Consider the following 23,597-nt stretch of genomic DNA (forward strand, 5'->3'; position numbering starts at 1 on the left):
TAGAATCATAATGCCAATACCTTGTTGGCCGAAAAATGGATTCTCAGTTCCCATGCCACTAACCACAGGGTTAGTCAAACCTTGAAAGGGATTACTACTTTGTCCTGTAGCGGAAAAAGGCATAGATCCTATCGTCAGGTTGGAATGTGGTATATGACCACTTCCAAAAGGAAAACCCTAAAATGAAGCTGATCCACCCATCATGGATGTGGAGGCACTAAATGGAACTGATGGAATACCCTGTGAATGGGTTCCAAATGGGAAGAATCCAGTACTAAAAGCATTGGCTTGGGAATTTCCACTCATAGAAGGAATGGAGGTAGACCCAACTAAAGATGTGCTAGCAAAAGACCCAAATAAAGATGCAGAGGGGATGGAAATGGTTCCTCCCCCTTGTACTATTGTTAGAGTCTGCATAGTTGTAGCACTTGTGGTAGAAGCCATGCTTCCAGTAGTAGCCATCGATGGTAAGTGCGTAATATGACCTGGATTTGACGGTTTATGCGTCGGAGACCCAATGTATTGTAATACTTTTGGATAACTAGAAGGTAAGGGAGAATTCGGAGCCGCTAACGACTCTTGAAATTCTTCTACTTCTATGTTATCTTCTAATTGAAAGAGAACTCGAGAAAGAACTGGAGTGTTCATCTCTTGTTCCATGGAAGTAACAGGCCTGTTTTGAACACTAATGTCCTTGTGAGGAGGATCAATCCCCGATGCGTCAACTGCCACGGGATGAAACCTACTAGCAGTATTACCTCTGCGCCTTCTAGGAGAAGGCTCTAAACTTGGTGGTGAAAGACCACGAAGTCTTTGAGACCGTCTAGGTGATCGGTTAGCCACTTTGAATTTTTTATTAAGTTCTAGCTAAAGACTCAAGAAAAAATGAAAGCTAGGCCAACTAAGAGCACAGAGCACACACTAAAAAGTCCCTAAAAGATATCAGCTAGTCAAACAAATTTCAAGTATTTCTGCTCCGGGTGATGAGGATCGAACACCAAAATACAAGAAAGTGAAGTAAGGGGCCTTCTGAAGATAGTCTGGGATAATGACAGCCCAGTCCTACCAGCGAAGGTAACAGAGGAAGTTACACTGACCTCCTAACAACAGCTTGCGCCAGTGCAAGCCCCCAAGCTTCGCAAGGGTGCCCTCCAGTAGTACCATTGAGAGTGATACAACGTCAACCTCAGGTGCCACGGGATTCCCCTCTGTAGCCACCTATGTAGATCCCTAGGAGTAGCAACTAAGGTTACCAACTCGTATCAGAAGCCAGGCGGAACAGTCTTGAGGTTAGATCCGACAAGTAGGAGAGGGGGTATCTCTCTTCCTTATCTTCAAAAACCCTTGTGCTTAACTCCCAGATCCGGAGCTTTCTTGGTCTCCCTAACACTATTGGATTTTCACTCACTATTCAAACTCCTATGTTTGACAGTTTAAATGGCCTTGGAGAGTTTTCTCTCCACTCGCCTAATCCAAGGCCCTAAAATATCCTAAAACTTGTTGGTGTGTCTAACTTGACAATTATGAAAAGTTCTAGTATATTTTAATTAGCACTTGTTTTTAAATGGGCTATTCTTAAGTCAAGGGATAAGCGGAAATGAAACTTGTGGTGTTTTGATGCAAAAGAAATTAATAAAAACCAAACTACATGCAAATGCACTTGTTTTGTTCTTCGATGAAAGAAATTTCTACTAGGTTCAGAGGAACTTCAAAGAAAGCAACAAATTTTTCTTTTCTTTTCTTTTACTCAAGCTTCACACTCACAAAAGTTAACAAAACTATGGATGTCCTAAAAAGATATGCAAATTTATCCTAATGCAATGAGTACATGATGATGCAAGAATTAAGACTACTCTAAATCAAGAAATGAAATTAACTTGTTTATCAATATGATTTTCCACTTAAAATGTTTAGATGGAATATGAGTTGCTAATGCTCATTTTCATCTCTACACTAAAAGAAAGTTTCAAGACAATCAAAAATGCACTTTCATTCACTAAAAGAAACTAAATCAAAACAAAGTTCAAGAAAGCAAGACCAAGTTTTTCAAAAAGTTTTCTTCAAAAGCAAAAGCAAAAATGTCTTTTCAAAAGTGCTCTCAACAAGACTGAAACTTTATGATTGAAAAATGGCAACAAAACACTTTGCAAGCTGACAACACAAAATGGATGAAAACTCGACAAAAAAATGTGTTTCAAGATGCTATTAACAATCAAAAGCAGGAATAAGAGCTTGGCAACAAAGACCAAAAGATCAAAAAGACAATTTTCAAGAAAGTGTCATTCAACAACTTTGGAAAGCAAGAAGAGTAGATGGTCACAAAAATGTAGTTTTGACAAGCAAACACAAAAGGTCACCAAAACATGATTTGACACAAATATTGAGATCAATCATTTTTCCCTGAAGGATCAGAGTAGCCAAGATCCCTAGCAAGAAATCTTGCTTGCTTAAACAAAAACGATGATGCTTGCAAAAGAACAAAAATAAGACCAACACTTCTCACAATCAGAGAGAATTTGAAATCAGATACTTGCTATAAAACTAAAGACTGACACGGAAAAGTAACTGTTCAGGACTAAATCAGACCAGTAGACAGACCTTTAGAAACAAAAAGATTTGAAAAATCTTGAAAATTACAAGATATACGCGACTCTATTGATGTACAACTGTGTGTATACGCGACTGAGCCTAAGGAAACCTATGTATACGCGGGTTTACTTAAGGAAACATGCATATATACGCTTCTGTAAATAAGAAAAACAGTGTATATAAAAGATTTCAAGAAAAAACAAAAAAACAGTCTGAAGAAACTAACCAAACTTACAATTCAAGTTCCTACAGGAAAAGACTACACAGTAACAGCAAGCAAACAGACAACTGAGCCTTGATTGGCTTGAATTAACCCAAACTAAGAACAACAATACTGTTGTCCCCAGTGGAGTCGCCAATTCTGTTAAGGGATAAATTCCCCTAGGGTCTTTGGGTTGATACCCTAGCAGATCGGAGGTTATTTACAGAAAGAAACACACATTCCATATAGCCATGATGCTAATATAAACAAACTATACGAAAAAGGGGTGCACCTAAGGGTCCTTCATTTGAGAAGATCTAGTTAGGGTCCAAACCCTCTTTGAGTTCCTTTTAGTCCTTCAACCTGCAAAACAAACAATTCTAGAAAGTACAGTAGTATATTGACCAAGCATCATAAAGAAATCATCTTCATAACATAAGGAAAGGTAGTTAGTTATATGATTAGAAACAACCATTCACATATGAATTATAACATTGACATCATGAACATGAAGAAGATTTATATCAGGAACAAGACAAGTGTTTCTTTTATTATAAATAACTAAAGTACAGAAAGGAATGATTTCACCTGATTCGTCCTTTCGTAGGCTCCAAGTGGAACCGTCCTTCGGATTCATCCAGTCTCAAGCCTTCAACAAACTCCTTCCATGACTTACTCCATGATCTCTCAAGTAGAAAGACATCATCACACAAGGAAACAAGGGTATCTTGTAAATGGGGAAGTGCTGGAAGCACAAGGATCTTCAAACCTGGTCAGGGAAAATCTCAACAGAATGATCTTTCTCTCTATTCCCTCCTCCCTTAGTTCTTCCCATTGAAGCCTTTTTATACTTCTCCCGAAGTAGTTTTTTAGTTGGGAATTCGTTTGGAACAGTTGGTCCACTGGCACTAACAGGTAATCAGCAGGTAAAACCCGTGATCTCTACCCAAAATTAAGGAATTTTAATTTTTTTAAGTGTTTTAAGACATATACGTGGGTTGGGTATACATAGATCCGCATGCACACGCGTTTAGCTAGGGGCAATGTCGCGTATAGGGAGTAAAACACTGTTTTTTGAATATTTGGACCAGGTCTGGAAGGAGGGGTTGCCCTAGGCCATGAGTGCAGCATCACAAACACCAAGAGTGAGGTTTGGAGCTATAACAATCGCTTATGAGGAATGGTATTTGTTCAAATCTAAAGCTTCCTTTTATTTTTTTTGTTATTTCTTAGTTAAACATTTAGAAATCATGTGCATCATTTGAGAGTCTAGATCTAGAAGTTTATATTCATTTCTGAAGTTATCTTTTGAATCGAGGTTGAAACCCTAGCACTTAGTTTTGTAATAGTTCCTCTGTTTGATAATGAATCAAGACTTGGAGATTGGGTTGAGGGTAAAGAAGACCCTTTTGTATTGAATATTTGGTTTCACAACTGGATATGCTCGTTTAAGTTTGTTGACACACATTGAATATCACTGTTGGTGAATGGATATTGTATGCTGATACTATGTTAAGAAAAATTCAAGGTTATCTTTATGAAATTTTTTGTTGATGACTGGGCTTATTCTCCCCTCTAAGGCTTCATGATTTAAACCATACATAGTGTCTCTGGTTTTGTGAAGCTAAGGATAACAATATTGTTGTCTTGAGCAATTCGGTGCATAAACAAAGTTTCATTGTCATTACGCTTCTAGTCGAAGTTTCTTATTCTGGGTAACCTATATCATATTTTTTTCATAAATATAGATTGGATTTGAAGGATAGTATCAATTAAACAAGAGGAGTGTATGATTGAATTTGATTGATGAGGTATTCTTTTGTCTTGTGTGCACAAGTGTGAAACATTTCCTTTATGTTTGATGAAGCTTTCATTCCATGCCAAGATTTGATTCCCAGTTATAGAACAATGTGTGTTGAGTTTGAGAATGCACTTTTAATTTAAACAATCTTTCTTTAACGCTAGAATAGTTAGTTTTGTCACACAATACCTTTAGTACAAGAACATAATCATTTAAGAGTGCAAGAACAAATTTTGTTTAAAAGTACAGGAACAAAATGTTTTGAATGGTTGTTTAAGTGTAGGAACAAAGCTTGAATTTGTTTGATTATGCCATTGAATCCTGAGTTCATTTTCATGAGATTAAATATTTTTTAAGAAGTCTTTGATTGTTATTATGAGTGAAGATTCAATCTCTGGAGTGGTTTTGGTGTTACTGTGTGAATAGTGCAGGAATATAAGCAACAAGATTTGATTCAAAGCCTTTTTAGAACCTAATTGATTTAATTATAGGGATAGAGAAAGGATTTATAGAACTTGTCCAACACCTTTGGCATTGATTGTGTTATACCTCGAAGTCTACGAGGCCTTGGTTTGACAAGAAAATGTTGTGAATTGAATTACAATTTCACCAACCAACATTTTGGTGTTGTTTCCAGGGAGGCGTTGAAAGGAATTCTGGTAAAGTTATGATGCTTTTTTAGTAGTAGAGGTACATTCTCCTTTTTTTTTTATTTGCATTGTGCTTCTATTGCTTGAAGGAATCTATTTTGCATTGCTTGTGTGTTGTAGACATATTTTTTGAATGAAATGAAACATTAAATTTGTGTTTGAATTGAATTTTTCCAACAATAATTTTCACAGTTTTTGATTTGTTTCTAATTTGATTTCTTTTAAAATACATGACTAAGAGAGTTATGGGTTTGAAGCCCAAGAAGGGTAAAGGAAATATTGATAATTTGGAAAGTTTTTCTTATGGTGGGAATTCTGTTGCAGGTAAGAAATCCATGCAGACATAGACTAATCAAGCTGGTAATTTTCACTTGGATTATGGAGATAGTAGTCTAGGTGTATCACAACCTATGGTAGAGAAGAAGGAGTCTACTGGGGCTGAAAAACTAAATCTGAAACATAATCAACCCTCACAGTTTGCAAGAGGAATTTTATTTGGAGAAGAGATGGCAAATAATGAAGATGTGCATTGTGAGGAGGTTGGTGAGAATCAACCATAGGAAGAGAAGACCACTTTTGGGTTTCGAATTGTAGACCCAAATACAAACATTCAAATGAAAAATATTCCACCTTCTGTTCTTCCACATTTTCACAGTAAGGTGCATGAGGATCTTGATTCTTTCCTTTTTGAGTTTGATATACTTTGTAGGAGTTATGACTATTCATTGGATGCCTGAAATTTAAAACTTTTCCCTGCAACTCTTAAGGACTCAGCTTTACATTGGTTCATGGGGTTGGGGGGAAACACTATTACTACTTGGGATAAAATGAAGAGGGTTTTCTTGACTAAATATCAGGAATATTATAAAACACAAGAAATGGAGGATGAAATTTTTACCATTGCATAGGGTGATGATGAAACTTTGGAGGATTATTTGGAGAGATTTATATACATCCTTCAAAGGTCAAAGCATAAGTTTGATATGAGAAATGTTAGAGCCTTGTTTCTATGAGGGATTTCTGATGATTCTAGGAATAATTTGAATTTGTTGGGACAAGGGGAAATTGCTTAGATTTTTTTTTCATATTTGTGACCTATGTAGGAAATTTTCATGAAATCAATTCAGATCTCATAAGGGAATTAGAGGCAATTCTAGGAATATAAAATTTCGATCTATAAATGCTATGATTATTGGTTTGGAAAATAAAATGTATAACATGAAAATTGGAATTATTAATACCATTAGTAAACATACAATTCTTTCAAATTTTAGCAGAAATTAGTAGAAGAACAAGAAATGTTGTCTATTTATTGTCCAAAATGTAGAAAAATACATGTTTTATGTGAATGCCCTGCAAATGTCAAAAGTATTAATAGTTGTGTGATATGTGCTGGTAAGCATCCTACAATGTAGTGTCCCTTCTTGGTGAGATAACTTTGATGACACTTGGAGAGGGTGATTTTGATGCAGTGATATAAATATTATGCATGTTAGACTTATGTATATGCTTGTATGTTATAAACTTGGTTTAGGTCACATTGTTTCTACATGCTTATGATAAATAATGATTTTAGTAAGACTGATTTTGGTTAAGTGCATATTATCGATGTTTTCTCTTTTGGTATCCTAGTTTGGACATAGGTGTATGACATGGATGGTGATCCAATATTGAGACACATAGATCCATGGATGATCATGGTTATGTGGAACATATGGTTAATTATGATTTATGGATGATATATGATTGAGACATAATCTTGTACTAAGCAGGATGTGGCAAGGGACCTGGTTATTTGCAAACCAGGATGCTCAAATTATAAATGACTGTGGAAGTCATGATACATGATTTGTATGATTATATATGTCTAATATTGTATTGAGAAAGATGTGGCAGGGGACATGGTTATTTTCAAACAAGGATGCTCAAATTATAAATGTCTATGGAAGTCATGATACATGATTTTTATGATTAGATATGCTTAATATTGTATTGAGCAGGATGTGACATGGGGCGTGGTTATTTAAAAACAAGGATGTTCAAATTATAAATGGTTGTAAAATTCATTTCTCCATAACCAAAATGACTATGGAAGTCATGCAAAATCTTTGGTAAAATGTGAATAAGTTAATTATGAAATTCATTTGATTCCTTTGATCTGTGAGATTGTAATGTGTGAAGGTCTTGGAACAAGGCCTTACCAACAAACCACAATCAATACCTTAAGGTGAAGTGTGCAGTTTCAAAACAGAGTAGATGAGAAGCCATGGAAATTAGGGCAAGAAGTCCTAAATCCATGAAAGATAAATACATGGAGTCTTAGATCTATAATAAAATGATTATGGAATGGAATCCTAAATCGATGAAATATAAATACATGGAGCCTTGGATCTATAATAAAGTGTTTAGGGAACATATTCGTGGATATTTAAAAAGATCAAGGTGTGGAATCTTGGATCTTTAGAGTAGATCAGGGTGTAGTGTCCTCAATCTACTAAGGAGCAGAGATACATGCAATAAGGGTGCAGAATCCCTACTCTTTGAAAGAAACATACCACTCATGGGAATCTCAGAGATGAATTTCCTTAATAAAATCTCATTTCTAACAATTCTGGAGTGAATTTCTAAAAATAGAAAGTCATGCCTAGCATCTGAAGTATGACTTTCCAAAAATAGTAAATCACCTTCAATCAATGGGTAATCAAGTATAGTTGAAGGAAAATCACTTAACTTATCATTAATAAATCCTAATAGTTCAATCTTGACTTAATCCTAAATATTATTAATATTATTAATATTATTATTATATTTTATGAGACTATGATATTATTATTAAAAGGGAATTACAAGTCACCTTCATCTCCTCAATCACTTCACACCTCTCTCCTTGATGACTCTCATGGCTCTATGTAAATATCTCTCTCTTTTAATAATACATTACACTCTCTTTTATGCACTCATCAAAGAAATATATATTCCTCTTACACGCATTAAAGACATGTCATAAAAGATTCCTCTTATGCTCTCCTTAACTAAGGCATGCATACCTCTCCTTAATGGAATGAGTTACACTCCTCTAAATGGAATACAAGGCATGCATATTACTCATCCTTTATGACAATAATTTTTTGCTCCTCCTATATATGTGTCTCATGTATTCTCACTTAGGGGAGGTGCATGGTGATACAAAGAGTTTGAGAGATTTGAAGAAGTTTGTGAGAGGGAGAGATTTGGAGAGTAGCCAAATGATAATCTAAATTACTAATTATCTCTACCTAATGGAGTTGAACATGAGTGGTATTGAGAGGAAGTAAAACTTATCTTCCTCAACTTGCCTTGTATATCTCTCTACTGCTATATTTTGGTACTGCTTGTGAGCTCTTACAGCTTGGGGGTTTTAGGGGGAGAAGTTCTCCCTGGATATGGTTGGGAGGAAAACCAGATGGTTCTAATGGGTTGGTTAAGGAATTAGAGATGAATCATATTCTTAGCGATTGGAGTTGCACATCTGATCAGGTATAAATTTAATTGTCCTGAAATTTTAGTGTTGTAAGCATCTAATTTGGTTTAAGCTTATGTTATTTAGAATATTATTGGAATTATTATTGGTGTAGTTTATGGTACTAACCTTGGTATTGTAGCATTTGAGAAAGGAAATCCAAATATTGTTGAAGGTAATTCCAATAAAGAATTTCCAAAGGACTTGGGTAAGAGTTTCATGAGTTATGGTTTTGTTTCATTTTAATTGAAATAGGTAACTAGAGACATGTTTTAGAAATGGTTTCAGGATATGTTGCACAGTGTTTGGAAAAATCCATAAATGGGAAATGCTATTGTTTTTATTATATATGAAAATGGTTATGCATGAATAAGTGCTAACTTTCAGCCTACGGGAGAAGTAAGGAAAGTGACACATACCCAACATATACCTGGAGGAATCACTAGATCAACCCTTAGAATAAAAATGCAAAATAATGACAACCAAGAGTTTCAAAGAAAGTAATTGAGGTAATTTTATGTCATTATGTGCTTACAATCCTTGCAAATGTAGATGACAAGTAAGGATACATAATGCATTAAAATAATCATCACTGGTTAACTCTTATTTTGGAGTGATTCTTAACAACTGAGGATGCTTGCCATGTGTTTGATGGAATGGTTGAATGAAAATAATGCTTGATGAATCTCAAAACCCTTCAAATCACTTATAGTAGATGAAATTATTTACAAAAGTATTTTGTAAATACATAAGTAATTATAACTTAATTCTGTGTTACTATTTTTTAATTCATGGTTGTAGATTCAAGTTTTCATGCCATATGTTTGACAAAATCTATAAATGAGATTCTAGGCATTAGAATATTTGCTAGTTTAAACAATTGCATCCATGGGTGTTTTCGTAATGATTCAAGACAACATCAGGGGGTATCCATACCATAAGAACTATTAACCCCCGACTTGATTCCCAAAAAATACTATTCAAAACCCAGATCGTAAATCTGGGAATTTTGCAGATTGCTACTGCCAACTGTGTCCGCTTCTTGTCAATTTTTGGGTGAATGAATAAGATGATTTAGTCCCCATTTTAATATTTTCTCATTTGAAGAATTAATTTATAAATTTTATGAGCTAAATAGGTTGAGGAAGAATCTTAGATTCATTTCAAATTGCCTTAAGATATTATGGCTTCAAATTGTTTGACAAAATGCCTCAATGGTTGTAGATTGCATGCTTGCAAGTGTTTGTCAAAAGGCCTCAATGGTTATAGATTGCATGCTTGCAAAGTGTTTGCCAAAAGGCCTCAATGGATGTAGCTTGTAGATTTCGTGCTTGCAAATTGTTTGTCAAAACTTCAATGGATGTAGTTTTTGTGCATATAAATTGTTAGAGTAAATGCCCTACTTACTGTAGCTTTTATGTACTAGAAAATTTATGAATAGATTATTTAATGGATGTAGCTTCCTATGTCTACAAGTTTTTGTATGAACGTGAAAATGAATTTAATAGTTTGTTGGAGTGTGAATAGAGAATAGGACAATTGTTACTTTTATTATCTAAAGCTTTCATTTAAAAAAGGGTTGTTGTTGGAAACAATTTTACAGTGACTAATTCTATAGGATTTTGTGCAAATAAGCATAATACGTTTTGTCTGAGTTGCATGTATTCATGGGTGAAATCTTATGTTCTAATGGCTATATAAAATAACTAGTGTGCCCAATTTTGGCAAGTCCACTATTTTATTTGGCACTTTTGAAGAATAATATGCTTCTGAATTTGTAACAGTGGTTGCTCTTGTTGCAACATTCATTATACGAGTCTCATGAATGAAGCAATGTTATTGGGAGTTTTTAATTGATGAATCAATAAAAATATCATATTTGTTAGATTTACTGATGAAGAGAGGCATATTCCTCCTTTAGTTATCTTGTTACAAGTAGGTTAATATTCATACCCTTATATGTGATAGAAACATAATATTTTAGGTTCTTGTGGCATACTTTTATGGTTATGATGTCAAGAGTCAATATGTAGAACTCATTTAGCATAATCTAGGAGATCAAATAGTTTTATCTATCTTAATGGTTGCACATGGCCTTATGGTCAAATTTATTTCCAGTCTTACTTAGAGCTCACATATAAGTATGAAAAGAGAACATGCTTCTTCTAAACTTGAGGAGAAATGTGTTTTGGAATTGGTTTTAAGGGAAAGTTATCCCCGACTTCTTATGTGATATATATTTGAAATAGATTAAGGAACATGATACATGATAACTAAGTTAGTAATGTTACAAACAAACAAAAAAATTGAGTATTAGTGATTAATGTGACCTCTACTTCTCTATATTATTGATGGTTGGTAAGGTGGGACTTTACAGGAATGCCCATCTATACTAGGATTGAAGGCAACATTTGAAGGAGAGCAATTGGTACCTGAGTCATTGAATGCTATGGGGGCACAAAAATAATGGCCATAGGTAAGTACAGGTATGATTTATGAACCTGCACCATATTTTCCTAGTTATAATACACCTCGATATTCTTTTAAAAACACAAGTTATCCTTAGTATTGGAAGCATGGATATTACTCCCAGTATGGGTAATCTCCTCCTCCTTCTTGGCAACAAGGATGGAGGGGACCACCACACTCTCACTCTTGTTACCCCTTGCCTACACATTCATATCCTACATCGTATGCACCTTATCCCATGACACAATCTACACTACCAGTAGCTCTGCCTCAATAGATGTAGCCTCTGCCACAACCATTTCCATTAGCACCACCATTTCAACCACCTCAATTACCAGCACAGCTTGTGCCCAACTCAAATAATAAAGTGGTACAAATTATTCACTCCATTGTATCGCTCCCTTTCCCTATCTATCGGATGATGCCAGTTGGGGTCAATGACCTTCAGCTGAGATTGGGGAGGGTAATAAATTCAAAAAAAACAAAAACAGAAACATAACAACTGACATTAATCATTGAGGAGAAAACTGAGGAGGAAACTCCTAATATTTTAAACAATGATACTACTTCTCGACCTATTTCCATACACTCAGAGTCCTTACCTTCTTCTTTGAACCAACCGCCCTTTCCATAGAGGTTGGTTGTGGAGAAATTTGACCTCACCCCTGAGTATGACATGGATTTCAAGTTGAATAATCTTTGCATAAAGGTTCCTCTACTGTGGGATATAAAAGAGATTCCTATATGTACCAACATTGTTAGGGAAATTTGTCTTAAAAAGCTAGGTAGAGTTGAGCCCCACACTATCTAGTTTGTTGGGAGAGCAACTGAGTTGATGGCAGGATGTGTTCAAGTTGAGAAATATACTGATCCCAGAAACCTAATTGTCTCTATTCATATAGGTGATACCCTCATTCCCAATGTGGTAATAGATCTTGGAGTGGCTATTAATGTCATGACTAAGAAAACCATGGACCAACTTCGGTTAACTCACATCCATCCTACCCCCACCATGCTTGAACTTGCTGATAGATCTAAAATCAAGCTAGAGGGTGTGTTATATGATGTAGTTGTCTCAATTGATTCATGGGAGCACCTGGAAGATTTCATTATTTTACAACCAAATAATCCTATTGGGGGACATCCTTTGATCCTAGGATGACCATGGCTTTCTACAACAGATGCCTATATAGGTTGTCACTCTGGTGACATGTATATTTCCCATGGGGATGCTAGGAAGAAGGTCACCTTGTACCCACCTGTCAGATCTATCTGAGAGAATCGTGAGACCTTATGGTTGGATTATGATAGTAGTGATGAGGAGACTCAGTCTCTTTCTATGATTCATCAGTATACTGAGTCGACTGAGGAGAGTGTGATCCGATATTTTCTAGATAACTTGGACATTATGCAGAATTTTGAATCACTTCATCAAATTTTTAGTCCAAGTTTCCAAGAAAATTATGATCCCCAATCCTCATCATCATCATTACAGAGTTTGGTAGCCACCACATATGTCCATGATCCTGACACTACTCTTGTTGAGGTAAGTCCAAGAAAATATTTACACATTGGTTTAGACCTAGAACCATCCCAGTAAGAGCAACTTGTGATCTTGTTGTGATATCATCTTGATGCCTTTACATGGAGTTACGAGGACATGAGAGGCATCCCTCCTAAAACTTTCACTCATCATATTTATATTCAAGAGGGTGCCCGAAGTGTCCGACAAACCCAAAGGTGAATGAACCCTGCACTAAGAGATGTTGTTAAAGAATAACTCCAAAAACTCTTAGATGCTGGTTTTATCTATCCTATATCTGATAGCCAGTGGGTCTCTCCATTGGTAATAGTCCCAAAGAAATATGGGAGATGGAAAATTTGTATCAATTATAGAGAATTAAATAAATCCACTCTCAAGGATTACTTTCCCCTTCCCTTTATTGATCAGGTACTAGATACCCTTGTAGGTAAAAAGTACTTCTCATTTTTAGATGGCTTCAGTGGCTACAACCAAATACAAATCACACCTGAGGATTAGGACAAGACTACCTTTACTTGTCCTTGGGGAACATTCGCTTACTGAGTGCTTCCCTTTGGACTTTGTAATGCTTTGACCACCTTTCAAAGGGAATTCTTGGCTATTTTTTCTAATCTCGAGTGTGTAGAGGTTTATATGGATGAATTTTCAGTATTTGGTGATTCTTTTTAGGAAGCCCTCTAAAATTAAGTACTAAATAGGTGCCAAGAGGCTCACCTTGCTTTGAGTGATAAAAAATGTAGATTGATGTGCAAAGCAGGGGTGGTCCTTGGCCATCTTATTTCTGATAAGGGTATCCAAGTAGATCCAACCAAGATATATGTCATTATACACCTTCCTGTACCAAAAACACAAAGGGAAGTGAGAGGGTTCCTAGGTCATATGGGTTATTACTGAAGATTCATTGAGATTGTTTCTAGGATAATTGCCCCCCTTTTTTTATTATTAGCCAAGGATAGTGATTTCTCTTGGACCGAGGCTTGCCAACGAGATTTTGAGAATATAAAGGAGAGATTAGTATAGGTACCAATCCTGAGGGGACCTAATTGGTCCCTTCCATTCCATATCTCCTTGGATGCCTCAGATACTACCATTGGTGAAGTAATGGGATAGGAAGAAAATCAACAATCCTATGCCATGTACTTTGTTAGTAAAAGCTTCTTATTTGTTGAACTTAATTATATAGTAACAAGGTAAGTGTTTCTAGCTGTGGTTTTTTCTATTAACAAGTTCAAACACTATATTACAGGATATGAAGTATTTATACTCCCTAATCACTCTTCCCTAAAATGTTTAATGAAAAAACCTTTAACTAGTGGTAGGATAAATAGGTGGTTGATTTACTACATGAATTCATTGTTACCATAATTGATAGGCTAGGAAAATAAAATGTAGTAGTTGATTACCTTTCTAGATTGAATAACCTTGGTCAAGCAATTCCCGTAGATGAGTAATTTCCTTACGAACATCTTGTCGTTATTTCGACAAAATCACCTTGGTTTGTTGATATAGCCAACTACCTTGTCATGGGAAAAACACCACCACACCTATATAATAGAGAAAGGTGAAGGATCATTTAGAATAGTGCTTTGTACTCTTGGAATCAAGGGGATCTTTTCTACACAAGACCTGATCTTATTATCCATAGATGTGTAGCACAGTGCGAGAATCCTTCCGATCACAGTACAAGAATATTTCTCACCATAACATAGGTTAATTTTTTATGGCAGTGCTTGAATTCTCCTTATAAATTGATTTTGATAAGTGTACGAATTTCCCTTTTGAGCATTTGAGGGATGGGTCAATTTTTATTTCAATAAAAGTGATGGCTATATGTAAAAATGATAACTTTATTTCGAAGACGAGTACCTATACCTTTGTCTATAAAGTGACTACATTGTTAAAAGTTCTTAAGGGGTCATGAGAGGGTAGCATAAATTAACATTAAATCTAGGCGACCTTTATCATTACAAGCAACACCCATCCCCATGGAATATCATCATGAGGGCTAAAATGCATGTATGGAGGTAACCTTTCTTATTCCTTGTCATTGTGTTTTAATACTGCCATTAAATGGATTTCCTCTCCCATCATGTGAGAACTAACCATTATCTATCATTCAAATCCCAATGTCTCAGAATCATAACTCGTATGACTGTTATTTTTTAAATGTCAGTGTTAATCATTATTTCCTTGCCTATTTTAGAAACTTTACTAAATCCATTGTTTTTAACTGAATCTCGTACCTCGTGGGTTGTAATTACCATCTTGAGTGATAAGGGGTTAAGATATGAGGTGTCAATCCAAGAATCATAATGTAAAGGGATTTTATTTTAAACAAGTGTATGGTCAAGGAATTGTGCGAGCCTTAAAGCGAAATCATTCTGTTGCACTAAAAATTGTCACCTTGACATTCTGCAATCTGTGTGAGTCTATCACCACTCATACTTTCCTCCTTTGCAAGTCTTAAACCTCAGTTCTTCATGTCAAGCCTTGAAAATAAGAGAAAGCCCTTAAAAGTATCTAAAACTCTGGTTCTGCACTTTCTCTTAGCATTACCTGCGGTCCCGCACCTAATGGTCATGTCCCCTGTGCACCTGACCGCTCTGTCTCTGTGTGATGGGTGTGGACCCCTGTAAAAGTCAAAAAGGTGCAAGTACATTCTTAAAAACTCACTTTGAGTCATTTCTGGAAGCTTCTAGAAGGAATCTTGAGGTGGCAAGTTCGCTCCTTTAAGGTTCATGCATCCCATACCTTAAGGAGCTAACCCCTTGATGTGAGGAGCTTATCCCTTTGAAGGAGGATTCTATCCCTTCATAGGTGGACCTGTAACCTCCTTCCTTTGCAATATAAAATGAAGCATTGGGCTGGTTACTTGAGAGGTTGAAAGCTAAATATATTTGAGGTGAAATTCTGCTGGAATTTAGTCTTCCTAATTGAGCTTTTGTGAGGAAAGATTACATACCTCTTTGATCTCATTTGGAAGAGTGTGAGGCTTTTCAAAGTAGAGGAGATTCCTATTTTGGACCTTGGGAAGAGCTTGTACAACATCAAGGCACCAAAGGTTGTAAAGTTCTTCTATTTTCAAAGTTAATACAATCAAGTTTATTTTTCTCAATAAGCTGTGTTTTGTGGTTTATTTCATGGATTCCTTGATCACCATGATGAATATGATTTATTACATTAGCTATGCAGGTGTTATTTGATGTGTGCTTGTTTGTGATTGCAGGTTCTCAAAAGGAAACTCTTTCAAATGATTGAAGCATGGCTGCCACAAACTAGAATTGGACTTAAGGTAGGGTCTAAAACACCTCTATAGTTTTTATTAATGAATCACAATATGTTTAGAGAAAGGTAGATTTGCTTGTCCTGTTTGTTGCTAGATATCTTTTGATACTAGGGAGATTGGCCTTGTCCGCAAGAACGATTTATCCGGCCAACAAATTGGCAACTCCACTGGGGAATTGAATTTGGTTTTTGGTTTTCCTTTTTCTTTGACTTGAGAAACTTGTTCTTGTTTCTGGTTTTTGCTTGATGTGTGTGGGATTGGGTAGTTTTTAGGATCTGGATTATATTTTGTTTTTTTTTTTAAGTTTACAGGGAACCGCACTTTATTTTTACAGACAGTGCGGACCTCCCCACACTTTTCCTTTAGTACACAGAGCGGTACCGCATCTGGTTCTACTGGAAGCCTGCGGACCCTGTTAAATTTTTGAAAAACTTAAAATGTTTTCTTCCAGTTAATTTTAGGTTTTATTTACGGCTTTTAGTGTCTACCCAGATCTGCATGTGTTCTGTCAAAAATCTCTTGCAAGTAAGTTCCATTGGTATTTTTGTTTTAGATGATTTTCTAGAAGTTTTGCATGCCTGGATTGGTTTTCACTTGGTCTTTGTAGTGACTCAGAGATTAGAAGCCTAAGAAACCTTAGATTACCCTGGTATTTTTGTCTTCTTGATGAGTCTGACTGGTTTGTGAAATCTACCCTTGGTGAGAAATAGATTTCGTTTTCTCTTTGCAAAGCTTTGAACGAACTTGCTTATAAGTTTTGAATTTCATTTTTATAAAAGAAAACACATTTGGATGTTTTTTTTTTATTGATTTGTTTTTCTGAATGAATTAATCCTTAGTTTACTGAATAACTAAGTAAAACGTCCTCAAAAAGATTTGAAGCTTTTATACATTAGGTTTTTCAAGTTTTTAGATCTCAAAATTAGTTTTTTAGTTTTGAGTGTTTTCTAGAAATTGTAGAATCTCTTTTGAAAGAAAATTGTTTTTGTAGTTTTTGAGTGTTGAAAAAGAAAAGGAATTTTTTGTGAGCTTTAATTAGTAGTCTCATTTTGAGTTCTTATTGAAAAAGACAAAAGGATTTTCTTTTCATTTCTATGTTGAAAGAAGGATTTGTTTCTTAAAAGAATTGCATTCTCAACTCTTTCTTTTAGCTAGAAATTCATTGAAGGAAAAACAAATTGTTTATCATTTTAGGTGCATTTTTAGTGTTTTTGGAGTCGAGTCTTCACACCATCAAAGTTTCATTTCCATACCTATTGACTTAAGAAACAACCCATAAAAGTAACGCTTAAATAAAATTGATCTAGCAATCTTTTTTATTTCTAGGGCTCTTATCACCAATATAGCTTAGGCTAGTATCTTGGAGTAGGGAGTAATTAACTCTCCAAGATAGTTAAAACAAACAAGTAGCTATATCTTGCGGTAGGAAATAAATCCAATTGTAATTGATATAGTCTAGGAAGTTCCTCTTAAAGGAGTCAATCATGAGATCATGTTCGAACCTTTGAGACAATCAAGTCTATCTCATTGGGAAAGATAGAAGATTTGCGCGTATTAAAATGGTAAAGATCGGATTAACCATTGTCAAGGAGCCTCGGGTCACTTGTTGGTAAACCTCAGATTGATCATGTCAAGGAGCCTTCAAGGGGATTGAGCTTTGTTACTCTGTCGTTGCACATAGATTGGATCGTAGACTGTTCCCCCAGTTGTATTTGTTACTGTTGGTAACCTTAGTGTCTATAAACTTAAGATTATTTCCTAAGGTGACAATGAAGGACGGGTCTCACTGTGCCTGGAGTAGACATCAACTAGACTCACTTGGACTCTTTGGGGGGTTCTCTTCACTCGAGACGGTTTTGTGAAGAAACTTGTGCCAGTCTGTTTCATTAAGCAGGTTGTCGGGGTAACTGTTCCAACCGCCCTTTCTGTATTGAATTCTGTGACGTTGGATTTCATCACCAACTAGTGTTTTTGGTACAGAAAGTTATTGTTTGTGTGTGGTTTGAACTCTTAGATTTTTTAGGTGTGTGATTCACTTGTTTGTTTCTTTAGAGACTTTATGTGCCTTTATTGAAATTTTCTTTGTTTGCATGTGATTATTTTCATCCTACACCCAGAGATTATTATCCTTGATCAATCATGTCAAGACAGTCATCCATGTTTTCCCAATCATCAGAAACATTTTTATATGGCGGTCCTACTGTTCCTTTGGGGTACCAGTCACTTTCTGGTACCTTTTCAGGAGCAACTCCTCGATCGACTGAACATCAGTTATCACCTGGTAATAATGGAACTAAAACGTTGAACGTAGAACAGATCTTTATGATGTCTGGTAGTATTCCAAATCCTCAACCTCAAGGTAGTCAATTACTGCCTGGGGGGCAAGGTAGTTAGTTATCGCCTGGGGGGCAACCTCAAGGTAGTCAGTTATTGCCTGGGGGGCAACCCCAAGGTAGTCAGTTTCCGCTTGGAGGGCTACCTCAAGGTTTTCAACCTTCAGGACAGTACATACGCTAAGGTCAACCCCATATTCCTTAGGATGCTTATCAACCCCAGAATCAATACGTGCCTTAGGGTTATCAACCTCAAGGTCAGTACCCAACTCAAGGTTTCCAACCACCTTCTGGTCAGTCATTTTTACAAGGAGATGGAAATGTACCACCTAATTATCAGCCCTACGTTCAACCAGGTTATGGTCCTCCATATGTACAACCTTTTATGGGTCCCGAAATGAATATGGTGTGGGATCCGTCTCAAACTCAACAGACTTTGCAACCTAATGTGCAGTTACCTTATCAAGCTAGATAGCCTTTGGTTTTTGGTCCAATCCAGCAACCTGTCCAACCTACGGTTCAAACCTCTGCACCTGGTTTAGTTTAGTCACCTGGGCCTAGCTCACCTCAAACTCTGCCTCAAACTACTATTGCAACTACTACATTTTCTGTTCAATCTACCACACCTGTTTCTAGAGTATCTGTAGCTCCAGTTTCTACTATCCCTGCATCAGTGTCAACTCCTCAAGTCTATGTACCCTAGTCAGGACCCACAGTTCAGACTTCGGTCCAGATGCCTGCAGGACAAGCTGGTCCAAGTAAAATTGTCACAAGTCAACCGTATCAGGGACAGTATCAATCCGGTCCTACTGTACAAAATCCAGTTTATCAGTATCAACCATACCCTGGCTATACTTATCAACAGCCTCAACAAACCCAGTTTGGTATGGTTAATCCTAGTTTCCTGGGAGGTTATAACATTCCTAATGCAAATCCGATTCCAGGATATCCTGGATATCCTCCTCCTGGAGCTGGTCTCATTACACAAGGTTTTCGCGAACCTAATCGTTAGTTACCATTTATTGCAACTTTGGATTTACCTGATTTGTCATGCCTACAAACGATCTGATTTACTATCTTTCGTATTGGCTTCCAGTGCCTAATAAGTTGCCCAGTGATATCCCGAAATTCGAGGGTAAGTCAGGTGAGGATCCGTCAAATCATGTGATGACTTATCACCTCTGGTGTGCATCTAATTCCATTATTGACGATTCAGTTTGATTGCATCTTTTTCAAAGAACTCTTATTGGTCTTGAAGCCAAATGGTACATTGAGTTACCACAAGGCTCTTTTTATAATTTTAGTCAGTTAGCCACTTCTTTCTTAACTCATTTTCAGTTGTCTGTCAGATACAACAATAGAATGGAATTGTTAACTTCACTAAAGCAATCCACGTCCACATATATTTTTGATCATATTCATGAATGGCAACGTAGAAGGCGTTTCGTGAAAGTTTTCATTCCGGATCAAATTTTAGCAGAATGGTTCGTAAAATCATTGTTACCTAAAATCACTAAAGATGTAGCTAAGGCAGGAGTTGTCATTGAAGAGCAAGTCATTGCTCAGGCTCAGTACCTTGACCTCGTCTATACGTAGTCAGGTACTTTACACGAAAAAATCCCTAATCTTTTGAAAACTATAGCTCCTTCAAGGTGTCATGTCGTTGATGGTATCATTGGTTCAGTTAGTATTAAAAGCAAGAAGAAATATTCAAAGAATTCTTCTCCTACAATAACTTTACCTGATTCCCCGAAAGGAGATTCTTCCATTGAATTTTCTGCCGATGTCCATGTCGTAGATTCATCTACGACCAAATCTGGTAGTAAAGAGAAGGGGAAGAACAAAAACAATGAAAATTAAAAAGATAAAATAAATAAAAATGAATCTATTGACGAAAAATGAAAACCTTGCTATCCTTGTTTCATCTGCGACGAGGATCATTCTACTAAAGAATGCCCCTATCGAGTAGAGTTTTCAAAATTCATTAAAGGTTCTCAAACACCTGCTGTCTTGAAGGATCCTTCTCCTACTCAAGATAGTAAAGCACTTGCTTCTTCCTCAAATACCTTGGAAGAACCCATTATGATGATGTATCATGTCAGGATTGCGACACGATCACAAGATTATAGTAGTAACAATCCTGTTGATGGTAAGGAAGCAGAATCTTCTAATTCAAACCCATCAACTACACCTCCTCCTGGGTCTCCTCCACTATAGATCGAGAGACCAAACCCAGACTTAGTAACCAAACCGCCTGCTAAAGGTATTTTTTGGAAATCAATGTTCAATCCATATGCGAAAGCTGCTCAGAATTATAACATTGTTGAAGACTTAGCCATTTCCCCTTCAGCAATGTCAGCTTTGGAAGTGCTGCAATCATGCCCAACACAGCGTAAATTACTATTGTCTGCTATAGGAGTTGTTGATCTTCAAGATTCGAACCTAATAATCTTCGATTTAGAGAATAGTACACCCCGCCTTCCTCATCAAATGGCTTTCCAGATTCCAGTGTTAGTCAAAAACAAACCTTGCTTTAGGACTGTGATTGATGAGGGAGCTTCTATGTGTATTATGTCAATCCAGTGTTGGAAATCGCTTGGTTCTCCTACACTCAATCAGTCTCCAACAATTCTAAAGGCTTTTGATGGCCAAGGGTTCCATCCTTTTGGTATTTTGGAAGATTTACCTATAGGGGTCGAAGGCAAAACTGTAAATCTAGATGTGGAAGTGGTTGATGCCCCTCTAGATTACAACCTTCTCTTGGGTCATAGTTGGTCTTATGCTATGACTGTTATTGTTTCATCGGTCTTTTGGCTTGTTAAGTTTCCTCATAACGGAAAGATCGTTACGATAGACCAGCTGAGTTATTTCTCATCTGACCCAGCCTCTACTGATAGCGTTCAGCACATCGGTAAAATGACTATCCCTTACAAGGACGTTGGGGTATGATTGATTAAAGATTCTAGTTTACTAGGAACTTTTTCCGTCCCTCCTCCTAACGTATTGCCTTCTATTGCATCTATTCATATGATTTCATCGAACACTATTGCTTTTGATGATCCTTGGATCGTACCTTTCGATTCCAAGCTGGATTCATTTGATGGCGTGATGCCTTTGAATCCCTTTGAAATTGCATATCAAGCAGTATAGTTGTTTTCTGATTCCTGACCTATTACGAGGATAGTTTCTTCCTGTCTCAACCTTGTTAAAAAATGAAACCGGATGTTGTGGGGATAGTTTGTTCCCATGTCAACCTCGTTAAAAAATGAAAACGGATGTCGCGAGGATAGTTTGTTCCTGTCTCAACCTCGTTTAAAAAATGAAAAAAGGAGTCATGAGCATAGTTCCCGGTCTTGTGTTAATCTCATTAAAAAATGAAACAAGGAGTCAGCGAGGATAGTTTGTTCCTGTCTCAACCTCATTAAAAAATGAAACAAGGAGTCATGAGCATAGTTCCTGGTCTTGTGTCAAGCTCGTTAAAAAATGAAACAAGGAGTCAGCGAGGATAGTTTCTTCCTGTATCAACCTCATTAAAAAATGAAACTAGAAGTCTCGAGCATAGTTCCTGGTCTTGTGTCAAGCTCGTTTAAAAAATGAAACAAGGATTCATGAGCATAGTTCCTTGTCTTGTGTCAAGCTCGTTAAAAAATGAAACAAGGGTTTTGAGGATAGTTCTTTTCCTATGTCAACCTCATTAAAAAATGAAACAACTCCCTTTCCAACTCGAGTCTCTCCAAGATCTCGAAAGTGAACCTTCATTCCATCCACCTCGTTGAATGCAATGAAGCTTGGGGGGCATGTACCTCATTTTGTGTCATTATGCTGGGGGCATGTGAACTTATAACAAGCATAGTTTTTCATTTCAAGCTTGCATAAACATGAAACCGAATTCAAGAAGAGTTCTCTATGGTTCAAGCTTGTGTAAAAATGAACCTATACCCGATTTACATCTCGTGATTGCCGTTTTTATCCGCTAAATTCTGTTAGATGAGCCTTGGTTGTTTTCATTCCATCGCCCCCATCTCTTTGGCTGATCATATGCTTTCACTTGGTTGTTTACCCTTCCTGAGGGACCACATCTATGAGTGGTTTTATTAGCCAGCCTCTTAACCATTACATGTTTTGAGCAGTTCCTCCATTGCCGGAACCAGTTGCTACCCTTTATACCACTCGTTCCTCTAGGACGAGTCCTCTTTAAGCTCTTTTCTGACTCATGAAATATGAAAATATTGCCGAGTTTTTCCTTTTTAAACTCGTTAAAATGGAATTAAAAGGACGGTCCACTTACAGCTCTTTTCTAACCATATAAACACGAAAAGATCACCAAAATTTTTTCATTTCAAGTTCGATATTGGTTATAAAACAACGTGTCTTCGATCGCTTTTTTACGTTTTCAGATTGGAGCCACTAATTATGAAAAGTACTCCTTGATTGTATTGTTCAAGCGGTTCTCTCAAGTATTATTTTATACTTTTCAGGCTTGGGAGACACAAATTTACGAAAAAGGACATCCATGGAGTTTTCTTAAGTTTTTCTTTTGACTCCCTAAAATTCAAAAACACCGAGTTTGCCCTATACTGGACTCGTTAAAATTTAAACAGTAAAGGACTTGTTCAATTTTAAACAAGAATGAACCACTCCTTCTTAGGGTTCAAATTTTAAACTAAGTTGGACTCATCTGAAGGGTGAGCTTATAAACAAGCAAATGTTATCCTCCTCAAGCTTGTCAAAAATAAAGAGGTACTTGCCAGAAATGGTGGCAGAAAAGAGAGAAAAATGAACCTGTTTGTTATACTTTGTGTTTTAGAAAAGCATTTAACCACTCTTGAACATGACACTTTTTGTTCACTTGGGTTGGGAAATCCTTTGCCTAACAGTTAATCAAACCATATTGAAAGTCTTCAGCCAGTTTCTAGGTATTAGCTTTGGGTCAATTGTCACCAAACCATCTGCAGTGTCGTTATGTGTTCAAGAGGTCAGTTCAAATAAACCATTCATCTGCAAAATATCTGTCATCCATTTTGACCATCCCTGAGTTAGTCCTTGCCAAATATATTTCTTCAAACTTGATCTATGATTTCGTGTTGTGGGCTTGCCTACGACAAATTGCTTTCTATTGACTTCAGCTCATTTTCTAGAAAGATGATCTAGAAATCGCTAGTACCTTGGAATCTACATGCCTCAATGGCAGGTTTCTCGCCTTCGACGACAGGTTGCATCATTGA

Source organism: Pinus tabuliformis, chromosome 3_1 (assembly GCF_031772625.1).
Source record: "Pinus tabuliformis cultivar Carrire ecotype Pingquan chromosome 3_1, CPIR1, whole genome shotgun sequence".
NCBI lineage: Eukaryota > Viridiplantae > Streptophyta > Pinopsida > Pinales > Pinaceae > Pinus > Pinus tabuliformis.